Source organism: Pinus tabuliformis, chromosome 7 (assembly GCF_031772625.1).
Source record: "Pinus tabuliformis cultivar Carrire ecotype Pingquan chromosome 7, CPIR1, whole genome shotgun sequence".
In the NCBI taxonomy this organism is placed as follows: domain Eukaryota; kingdom Viridiplantae; phylum Streptophyta; class Pinopsida; order Pinales; family Pinaceae; genus Pinus; species Pinus tabuliformis.
The window spans coordinates 1,616,111,363-1,616,123,586 of NC_142293.1; the positions used below are offsets into that span (position 1 = coordinate 1,616,111,363).

The following is a 12,224-nucleotide window of genomic DNA, read 5'->3' on the forward strand; positions in this document are numbered from 1 at the left end:
TCTTTGCACAACTATTATATCATTATATTGACTTTGAGTTGTGCTTTTAATTAACCGTATTCCTTGAAAATTGTAGAGCTTACCTTAGATAATATATAAAAAGTAAAAGCAAATCTTCTTAATATTTTTTTTTGTAAATTTGACAGTTATACATCTTCATCATGTCCAATATATTAATTTAACACGGCGGGTAATTGAAGCAGTGTTTTAACAGAATCCGTTACAACTATTCATAAAAAAGTAATGTAACATTGATAGAATATAACATCGCATCCACATAAGGATTTAAAATTCAATGGAGATGTTGTCATAAACACAAATAAAAATTTATGTATTTTTTATTCAAAATAGGTCCAACTATACATGTTTCTTTTTTTACAAAATAGAACTTCATTTCCAACATAAATAATGGAATCTCATGCCCATCAATGACATAATGGAAAAACAACATCATGATCGATCTACCGTATGGGTCTCTAAGTCACCCTCGTCCCATGAGGCACTCCCAGGTGGATTTCCAAATTGATGTCTCTACAAAAAATTACAATAATCAATTAGTTGTAAAAATTGAAAGGCATATAATCAATTTCATTAATTCATGTTGATATTTTGATCAAATACTCATTCTCACCGTGAGGATTTGAGGCAATGGAGAAGACAACCCTTCCTGGGTAGATGGCGGAGCACTTGGTGACGGATATTGGTGACGGATATAGGCATGGTTCAGGGGCGCTAGATAAAGGCATGGTGGATGTGAAATAGGGAAAAGGTAGTGGGTGCAGGCGACGATACACCCCCACCGGTTGTACAATAGTGGGAATCACTGTAGGCCGGGGGATTAACCTAGGGGGGGAAAATTGGAATGTTAAGGGTGGACGATTGAAAAAATGAGAATGGTGGATGATTGAAGGGTAGGGGTGAGCATTGGGAAGGTATTATAGAGGTGGTTATAGGCATGGAAGAATTTATGGAGGAAAAAGGTGGTGGGTGTGGGCGATGATACATCTTAATTGGTTCAACAATAGGGGGGAGCACCCTTGGGGAGGATATTGGGGTGTTAATCGCTAAAGCAGTGTTCCCAATGCTAGATCTTTTTTCGGTAGCATGTTCATCGAATAAACGAATTCGACAACTTGGAATGTTGTGAGATGTGGGTCCCTCAGCTGTAACAATAAAAATAGTTCGTATAGTCATGCAAATGTGTTGAACATGATAATATATCGCATTTAACGTAAAACAATGCATAGCATGAAATTTCCATACCAATATTGGGTATAATAGAATCTTGAATTATCTCAGGCGCGTGGTCCATATTTCCTTGTTTTTGAGAAGATGACTCCAATTGTTCATCCATTCTTTTTTTCCTTGCATGAACTCGTCCAACACTTTCAAATTGTAGTATATCTGTCCCTGACTTTGACTTACGACCACATCGCCTCTTTTTATTTACTGGACTCAAGAAACTATGTTTTCTCTTGGTAGTGATCTTGGATGGAGTTATAGTATTGAAAAACATTTTGTTGTATTCTTGACATGCTTTGTCTACCAAGTTGTTCAATGCATATGCCTGTTCCAAATTTGTAGGTATTATGGATCTCAATTTCTCAAGAGTTGATGAGTTAACACGTTTCATCTCATCATGTTCAGAGAATGCACTATCTTGTCGTACATTCTGTTTGGATTTCTGGGACCAATATAGGTGTTTCATTCAAATCAAATAAAATTCTAGGCCTTTCTGTCGTGGGATCAGTGACACCAGGTGCTACATTTTCACCCAAAATAGTGTTACTCACTAACATCTCAACTTTCAATACATGTTTACAGATATTTCCATTTAGGGCCCAATTGCAATTGCAGAAGTGTAGATTAGAACCCTTATATATGACATTGTACCAAATGTCACGAGTATCCTTATTTTGGCTACGAACCCAGTAGTCATTACTCTTTTCATCAAGCACACAATCTTCATTTGGGATTTTCTTAGCTCTACACTTGGATGAATTTAGTTGTTCCTGTATTTTTCTGGGTCGTACAAAACCAGCTTCTTTTAAACGGTGCATATGATTGTAAAATAATACAACCTTTGTCAACAAAACATAGATTAACCAATCAACCCTTCTGTGGCATGCATTGTTCTTCTCACATAGGTACCTTTCCTTGATATACCGATGGTAAGATTCAATGGCGTTGTTCGTATCTTGGTTTGAATGTGGAAAATTTCTGTATGCTTTTGCCCACATATCTGTAGAAAGAAATTTATTAGTTATATATTAATAAGTATACATATGACATGAAAAATAGAGTCATTATAACCACCAATAAGAAGCTTACATATTTTGTTGTTGGACAGCCAAGTATTTCTAAAATATTCCAAAAATCTTTTTTGTTCACTGAATTCTTCAAATAAGCTTTCAACTTTCTTTCGCACAGATTCATCATCTTTACACATGTGCATGATTTCACCTAATCCACGAAAAATGCGTATTTGGTTTTCCCTCCCTTTGACCTTGTTTCCAACATTTTTCAACCATGCACGACGAACATGCCACACACATAATAATACTTTGCACTTGATCGTAGACCTGCAATAACATAATTTTTAGTGAGATTATACATTAACAATATTTTTTATGCCTCTTGTAAAAATAATAAACACATCACCTCAATGCTTCAATTTCAGCAGTAGCATCATCCGTGATGAAGGCAAGAACATGCCAATCTGGTCGCTCTTTGTTTCCAATTGCAAGTAAGACCAACATCCATTTATAAAGATCAGCTATAGTGTTGAGTGATGATATCACCCAAGCTATTGGAACCCCATTGTGATGTTCGTCGAAAACCATTAAGGTGTAAAGTTGATACTGCATTACAAAAAATATGCATAATTATATTTATATAAGATACATGCATTAATATGAGGTTAAATAAATGAATCGGATTTAGGATAAATATGTACTCACCCCGTACTTATTTGTACTAAAGGTTGAATCCATTGAGATAATATTATTGTGAGAGTATTTCAGCATCATTGAACACATCCACTTTGTTTGTATGCCTATGATAAAAGGGATATTTTCAACAAGATCTTGTTTTTGGTAGAAGAAAAAACTCTCTGGGTTTTCCTTGTACCAGCACTCCACACTCTTTGGATCACTTTGATCTTTAACATACTCTAGCCTTATGATATCATTGTAAATGTTACTTATATCTTTTTTTGTCATGTAGGTATCTCGAGGTATCCCTGTGTATAACTCACCAGATCCATCCTTCACATTAGAGATGAACTTGTCCCATATCATTGTAACATTAAAACCTCTTTTAACGAAATGTTGGACTCTAGATCGCATATGCCAACTTAAATGTGGTGCATAATTGAATCTCATGGACCTTCCGATTGCATCTGTCCCATGACAAATAACATTGGATTCATCAATATGTCTACATGCAGTATATATTATTACAGCATCATCTGGTCTCATCACAAGTCGTCGCACAAAGAAGTGACATTGGCAACCAACTTTAATACTTTCATGTCGATTGCGGGTTGTCTTTGGATCTGATGATGCACTCCTAATTCTCCTTGTCGACTGTGGACCATATGAACACCAATAACTGTACGTAAAAAAATTACTGCAAATTAGATATAATATTTATGCATATTGAAAAAATTACACATATCTTGAAAAAGCATATAGAGACTCACACACTGTACTCCAAGAATGTTGAGTAATTGGTGACTTTGATATCCTCTATTTTGTTACTTCGATGATTCTTAAGAAGAAATGGGGTTGGTGCACTTTCATTTGATTCCTCTCCACTTATGAAATCATCAAGTCGACAATATGGAATAACTGCAACTTGGTCCCCCTCAATCTCTGTCCATGTTAAGTCTTCTGCTGAAAATTGTATCATATCTTCCGGGTCTTCAACTTCCAACTCATTAATCCTCCCCCACTTATTCATTCTTAAAATACCTATACAAATTGCATTGAAAATAATTTAGCTTGAGTAAATAATATGGTCTTCATCAATGCATAGCGTACTAAGCATGGAAGTCTCATTTTTTAGTAATATTCAGGGGATCTTAGATGACATTGTACGATAACTAAGATCATAAGAAATTGGGTCATTAATAAGCTTAAATATCTCTGAAAAATTTAGACTAACCCATGCATGACATATGAATTCTTTCTGGAGCTGGGGCCACCATGTTATTGTCGAGGGGCGACTTGTGATGAGTCGCTGCGCTGGAATTGGTCAAAGGGAACTGCCTAACACTGACACATAAGATGGTGCGTTAATGGGTCCCTTCAAATAGGGATGAAAGGGAGAGACATAAAACCTGTCCCCAACAAACCCCCAATATCAAGAGTAATAAGCTTGAAGATTACCAATGCTAGGGAATTCCAAGGTTAATAACAAATGAACAAAACGAGGCTCTGATACTGGGGTTGACCTTGGGGTACATATTGAGGCTGGGGTTGACCTTGAGGAATGTATTGTACCACAGGTATATACTGTCCTTGAGGTTGCCCCCCAGACGCAATTTGTGTCCTCACCCCGAATTCTACGGGATGTCCTCAACAATTCGGCCACGAAAACAATCTCAGGAGACTGGCCCCGAAGTCTACGGGACTGTCTCGGTAATTCCGCCACAATTAAAGACTTTTAACTACTGCACACGCAAACAAAGTAAAATCTCAAAGCAAACTGCCTAAAGTCTCTAAAGAACTAAACAAATTTGAAGCACACGCCTAAAGAATCTAGGGCATCAAACCAAGCACAAACAGTAGCCTTCCGGACTGAAAGCGCTAGTTGGAGATGAAACCCAACATCGCCAGATTCAGTACAGAAGTGGCGGGTGGAACAGTTACCCCGGCAACCTGCTTAATGAATAGACCGGCACAAGTTCCTCCACTTTAACCGTCTCGAGTGAAGTGAACCCCCCGGAAAATCCAAGTGAGTCTAGCCGACGTCTGCTCCAGGTACAGTGGGATCTTCCCTCCACCGTCACCTCGGTAGAATCCTAAAGATTATGGTCACTAAGGTTACCAACAACAACAAGTACACCTGGGGGAACAGTCTACACTCCGACAACACGCAAGGGTAGAGTATCAAGCTCAATCCCCTTGCCAGCTCCTTGACAATAATCCAAGGTTTACCGACAAGTGACCCCTGGCTCCTCGATAATGGTTAATCCGAGGTTTACCGTTTGTAATACATGCGTGTCTGGCGTCGTTCCCAACGAGGGAGGATTGATCCCCTCACTGGTTCGGACACGAGCTCGTGCTTCTCCTTTAAGAGGAGCTTTCCCAGAGTATAAATGAAACAACTGGATTTAATCTATCACAAGATAAGCTACTTGTTTGGTTTTGTTGTCTTGGAGAGTTTATTACTCTCCTACTCCAAAACACTAGCCTAATCTATATTGGTGTTTCAGAGCCCTAGTAAATAAAAAGTTACTAAGTTGATTTTACTTTAAGCGTTAATTTTATGGCTTTCTTAAGACAAAAGGTAGTGGAGATGAAACTGGTGGTGTGTAGACTCGACTCTCAACCACTACAAATATGCACCTAAGATGATTTACACTACTTTTCTTTTTCAATGAATCTCCTAGCTAAGAGAGTTGGAAGAATGCAAATTTTATAGAAAACAACTTTCTTAACAAAGACAATCAAAGAAACAATTTTCTTTATCTTTTCAAAACATGCAACTCATTCCCTTTGTTCAAAGTTTAGAGTAGCTTAGTGTGTGTAGTGAAATGTGTGTGTAAGTGACATAGTGAACATACAAAGTTTGTAGTCATGTGGATATTCGATGATCCTTTTCAAATTCGTCTACTTACACTAAATTATGTTTGTTCCTTACCTGCAAATAAAATAATGTGTGGTTGATGGGCCACTTACTTCCTTCCTATTACACTATGTGAGCCTAAAAAGGGAGATGAAAAACTTAGTGCTTTCAGAAATATTTCAGATGCAAGCCCAGGATCGTCTAAAAGACGCAAGGGAAGCAGGGGCTACTCCCTTTCTTTAATAACACCAGTTCCTAGTCCCAATGCTAATGAAGTAAAGATGCTTTGGTTAGTAAAAAATATGAGTGAATTATGGGCCACTTACTCCTTTGCTAATTAAACTATTTGACTTCGGTAAAAGAGCAAAACAAATTGAAAAAATGTGTGGATTATGGCCACTTACTTTTCCCGTTATTAAGCTATGTGTGAAATGTAAAAATTTTAAAGTAAATGCTAAGTAATTTCCCTACTAATACTGATTATTAAAACAATCTGAACTATATGGAAAAAAATTGCAGAGGTGAAGGCAATTCACTAAAGGTTGCCAGTCACCCACGAAAGAAAAATTACAATGATTGTTTTTGTTCTTTGTAAACTGTGGGGTTAGGCTCTGCACAAGCGAGCGAACTGTTTGTAAATCTGTAAGAAAATGATAAGTGTTAAGCCAAATTATAGATATTAAGAGTGAGAATGATTATAAGCAATATGCATTATCAATGTTCTAAATTTAAACTTATATGATTAAAGAACAACGTATTTTATAAATGATACTATACTAGAAATAATTTGACTAAAATTTACAATCTCATTAAAACAAATTTGTATTGAAGAACTAAAGGCAAAATTTATACCTTTACCATAAATTCAGTTAAATTAAATGACATCTTAAGCAATAACACAAGGCCATGTGCAAGAAAATTAAAGTAGAGTATGAAGAAGTATCAGAGTACTTTGTAAAATAAATGTAGAGATAAAAAACTATACTAATTATATGTTATTAGTCAATCTGAACTGCATTAACTAATATTTTTTCTCAAAACTTTGGAAATGAGTGGATATTTATGGTAGGAATGTAGCTTGAATATGATATAGATTTAATACATTAAATTTTTTATGATACATTCCATTAAATAAATTCAATAATCTAAAATTATAATTATCTCAATTTCACACAGTGAATTAAAAAATCTTAAAAAACAAAAAATCTGATAAAATTAAAAAAAAAAAAAAAATTGCATCAAAAAAATTATGATGCATTCCATTAAATAAACTTAACAAATTAAAATTATAATTATCTTAGTTTCACACACTGAATAAAAAAATCTTAAAAAAATATATAAAAATAATAGCATTAAACTACATTTCATGTTAAAATTTATAATGAATTATATAAATATCATTAAACTCATCATAAAATTTAGGTAAAGAATTAAAAAATTAAAAAAAGAAACAACTCGTAAAATTTAATAATTTTAATAATTACCTTTTTAATTTTGGACAATCTTTTACACTATTTAACGAAGGAGGAATTGCACACTATGAATCCTTAGTATCCTATCCATGTTGGAGAGGGAAAAAAAAAAAAAATCCCAAATTTCTACCACTGTTCTATTGATTGGTCCTACTGATGGGGATGAACAAAAATGAGTCTAATCCTATATCCAATATAATTCTATGTATAGTACTCAAAACTGTCAATGTAAAAAGTGTATGTATGAATTTGGGGTAATACATTGAAAAACTGAAGGCACGATTCTTTCTCTTGTACACTTCACTTGATTTGTCTGTAGATCTTCCAGTGTACCATCCACCATAGTTGTAACTTTTAGTGCCAATAGTAACCCAAAAATGTCTTTGCACCATCCACACTAGGGAAATAAGGTGGTTCAAAATATATATGACATAGGGCATCACAAGCACCTAGATATGATGGACCCTTCATTTCAGTGCTACCCATGGTTGTTACTACCAACTGCTGATATGAGAAGAAAAACCTTTTCACCGCGGCTTCTATTGCCTGGAAGGCCAACAGAACATGTATTGTTGCAACATGGTAAGCACCTGAAGTGTTATGTGAGCGCAGTCCATGTGAATGAAACAAATGCATAAGTGCCTCCTGGAGCCTTGGTCCACCCTTTGGATCAGCCTCAACACCGATGACTTTGGGCACCAGATGCCTTAGTTCCTTGCATGCATTTGTAAGGTCTCTAAGGGGGGCAGACCGAAGGCAATATGCGCCTGCAAGCATACTAGTGCTGCTAATTGCCAACTAGTGTTTAAGGCAAAGGAAATCATCTGGGTCCATCACTAGAAGCAAATTCACAATTTCTGTGAGCATGTTCCACATCCTTTCAACCATCCAACAGTCTGTGGATGCTCCTACGAAATCCCCAGAGTCTATTCTTTCATATACTCTCTGCAACAATTCTTGGCCTACAAATACCCACGCCTCAAAGATCTGGAGGACATTGCAAAGTTTGGCATCTTCTAGATTATGGAACTGTTTATGTTGTTTTAAAGAGTGCAAATATCTTGGCTTGCAGATTCTATCATATTCAAGAAGAGGCTTACCTGACATATTTGGTTCCCCCAGACCTAAAGTGAAGGGAGTCCTCTGCATATGGCCTTCAATGGAAAGCCATATTCTAGAAACCATAGCTTCAGCGCTTTTCCATGTACCCAAACGAGGAAGTAAGCTCTCTTCACTTGTTCTGCTAACCACAGGTAAAGCACCAGGTCTCTGCCATACCTCATGGAAAACTTTCCATGAGAGAACACCACTACTTACTGACAACTGAAGAGTGGGAACCTGCTTGTCATTTTCACAAATCATTGAAATCAACTCAATCTGGGAACTAATTAAGGATTCAAGCCTTCTCTTCCATTCCTCTTTGTCAATGTAAGTCCTTGTGTCACAGAGCACAGACGAAACAAACTGAAAAGTAATCTCCAATGACTGTAAGGCAGCCTTTACCAACCCCTCTCTAGACCAACCAGGCCATTCCTTGAATTTCCACATGGCACTGAGCTCGGGGAGATGCACATACTGCTCGTAACCCGCACACTCCATGGGGGAGGGCTCTATGGATTCTTCAACAAAGGCAAAATAGGATGCCATTTTTTTACAGGACATATTTTTTCCCTGCAAACATAACGAGGAGAGTAAAGACGCTAATGCTCTCCATATACCATAATCTAAAAACAACAACATAATAATAGAATAAACACTAAAATACATTTTAAACACTAAAATTTTGAAAACTGGAATAGAATAAAATGTTCTTAAATCCTTGATATATTTAAAAAGCCATAATATATCAAAAAGCTATATATAATACGTTACTGGACAAAAAACATATCTATTTGTTGCAACTCAACTTTTTATGTAGATGATAAAAACTCAACACATAAATAATGAAAAGAGTTAAATAATGTCAACACATAAATATATATTTTTCCAGTTAACAAAGTGAATAGATATAAGCTAAATATACGGTGGTTGGTCTGTTGGCACTTAAATTCTGAGCACATTACTGTTGCACATCCGGCAAGGACAAACTCTGTAAGTGCTTTCATCAACTGATTTTAGTCTGAATATGTAAAGTGTTAATATTTAATGTAAATATGTAAACTCATTTAAAGCATCTCGACGGAAAGGTTTCCGGTTTCAATCCTGGACATAGAAACAGCGATATTTTCTCTGGGTTTGAGCTGAGAGTTGAATAAATTATGATGTAACATCGGCTGCAATGCCTCTGCGAAGAAAGAACAACACTCATTCTCAGTATGCTCATAAAGCATAAAATACCCATTGTTTAATAAAAAGGCATTCCCCCAATATCGAAAATATGTTCCATTAACTGTATCCTTTCTCACTTTGTCTTCGTGACATCTAATGAAGCAAATAATGATACCCTTTATGAAAAAGTTATCAATGTGAGAGAGGATTAGTTTCACCGGGAGAGGATAAAGTTGTCAAAAATTGATTTATTAGTTAGTTTACTGATTCAATAAATAGTATATTAATAGATTCAGTAATTCAAATATATTTTATGTTACATATTTATTAATTAGTTTAGTAAAATATTATGTTAATTCAGCTATATTTCATATGTTTTCAAAATATTCTTAAATCACTTTATGGAATCCGCTATATTTCAGCTATATTTAAGAATATTTCAGCTATATTTTTTCTTAGTTTTGCACTTATAATTTACCCTATTTAATTATGCACTGTGAACTTATTGTTGACCTTCTAGGTCTTTCCTCAGTTTTCTCGATAGTCTCAGCTACCTTTTTTTCGTACTTTTGCACTTGTATTTATCCTCCTTTGATTTTGAGCTATGAACTCACAGTTGACCTTCTAGGTCTTTCCTTAATTCAGAGATTTTTACCCAAATCCAAACCACTTTTAATCATTTAAACAATTTCTCATTAAACAACGCAATACAAATAAATCAAACTATTTTTAACTTTCACCATTTTTATTTATCTAAAACTAAAATGCATCGATTTTTTTTTTTTTTTTTTTCTTAATGAATTTGTACCTTTTCTTAGTTTACACTAACCCGTAAACTAACCTCGACTTAGTTGTGGTGCGCATATCCTCAAAGAACTTGAAAATTTTAATGCTATCGAATCGCACAGATGTATTCTTTTAATGCAACGAGGTCCTTATTGTATAGTCTATTTGGGTCTAGACTTATTTATGAGTCTATCGAGTTATTAATTCTGAGTATAATGCTAAGCAGATAGAAATGTTTTTTTTTTTTTGGGTGTGTTTTGTTCTTAGGTAAAGGTAGAATACTTTTGAGGGGTTAAATCTATTTTAAAATAAGGTTTGAAAGCATTTTAATAATATATTCAATATTAGTTTACCATGCCACTTGTGAGAATTGAATCTAATTAGGAAAGATAACAATCATTCCTCATGACCACCTAAAATATACCCAATTAATTTACTATGTATTTTTATTGAAAATTCATGAAAGATGCTAAACTTGCTCTGTTTTTGTGTATATTTGAATTCTTTCTGCACGCATTTGTTATCTCTTGATTTGTGATGTTCTTTTATAAACCAGCTAGGTCCATGAAATAGTTGTCATTAGGCACACTTAATCTCATTTTAGAGTAAGACTAGTAAACTAGGGCGTTCATAAAGGTTTGTTTTTGTATCCAGCTGTCAGCACTAGGGTATGGATCAACAAAATCCAGGAGAAAAGAAGAAGGCTTGCTAATTCATGAGGTATTTTTTTTGTTTTTGGGATTGGTGAAGGAAAAATTGGTAAATTACAGCATTCATAAATTTTTATCCATCCAATTGGCAGCACTAGTGTATGGATCAACAAAATCCAGGAGTTAAACTCGAAGGCTTGCTAATTTGTTCAGGAATGATTTTTCACTATTTTGAGACTGGTGATGATTGTGGGGTCTACTTTACCCGTCTTCTCCCCGGTCTCCAAAAGATCCATAAAGGGCGCTCTAGCCTAACGCAACGCCAGCGAGCCATTCGGCGTGTAGCCGACATGTGCTTGGCTCAAACCGCGAAGAAGGGTTCTGCGTGGAGTCGAGCTCTGAACCATCACCGTTTGGGCAGAGAAAAGATGATGGCGAAGCTGAAGATGAAGAAATCCTCCCTCCGTCGAAGCCGTAGCGTAACGCTGGCAAGGAGAAAAAGATTGGCCAATATTGATATAAAGACAGATAGCCATGACGATGGCTCCGTTGAAAGGAAACTTGGGACTCTGCAGAGGCTCGTTCCCGGTGGCAGAAGCATGGGTTTTGATACCCTTCTTCAGGAGACCGCGGACTACATACTGAATCTTGAAGTGCAAGTTCACGTCATGGAGGCCCTCGGAGAATTTTACACGAGTTCTACTAGTGTATGGACGAAGCCACCACGCAACAGAAGTAAGGATCAGCTTCCCCTTCTGTAATAGTAGTTATGTTATTGAAAATTATATAGAGATCACAGAAGATATTTTCCATATTGAAAGTTTAAAGCAAATCCAACTGGTTTTTGTCAAAAGATATAACATGACTTATAGATGGATCAAGCACGGCAGACAAAGACCTATATGAATCAGACCGAGGACGAACTTGATCCAAATTGCATTTGTAAGTTTCAATGGTGACCGACGGAAAACAAATTTACACATCTTGCCACCTATCCTGTAAGTTGGGTGTATGTTGCAGTCTCAAACCATGTTATGTCTTGAAAATTTTACAGAGAACGCATAAGATATTATTCATATCCTAAATCAAACTTGTTTACCTGGCTTTCAGATAGATTTAAAAAGATATTACTTGAATTCTATTTGGAGGGAAATAGATGTTAAAATTCACCAAGAATTCGCAGGCTTCAGGGGCACTAACCTTGCCAACCGCAAATCTCGATAACCAATGGCCAGCTCCTCCAGGTATTGAACGT

The 12,224-nt window shown here is 35.9% G+C and overlaps 2 pseudogenes; one reads left to right on the forward strand and one right to left on the reverse strand.

Moving 5' to 3' along the window:
• Positions 1–7,619: 7,619 nt before the first annotated feature.
• Positions 7,620–8,912, reverse strand: LOC149254398 (nematode resistance protein-like HSPRO2 pseudogene; annotated as a pseudogene).
• Positions 8,913–11,184: 2,272 nt separating this feature from the next.
• LOC149254399 (transcription factor bHLH149-like) lies at positions 11,185–11,708 on the forward strand (annotated as a pseudogene).
• Positions 11,709–12,224: the final 516 nt, after the last annotated feature.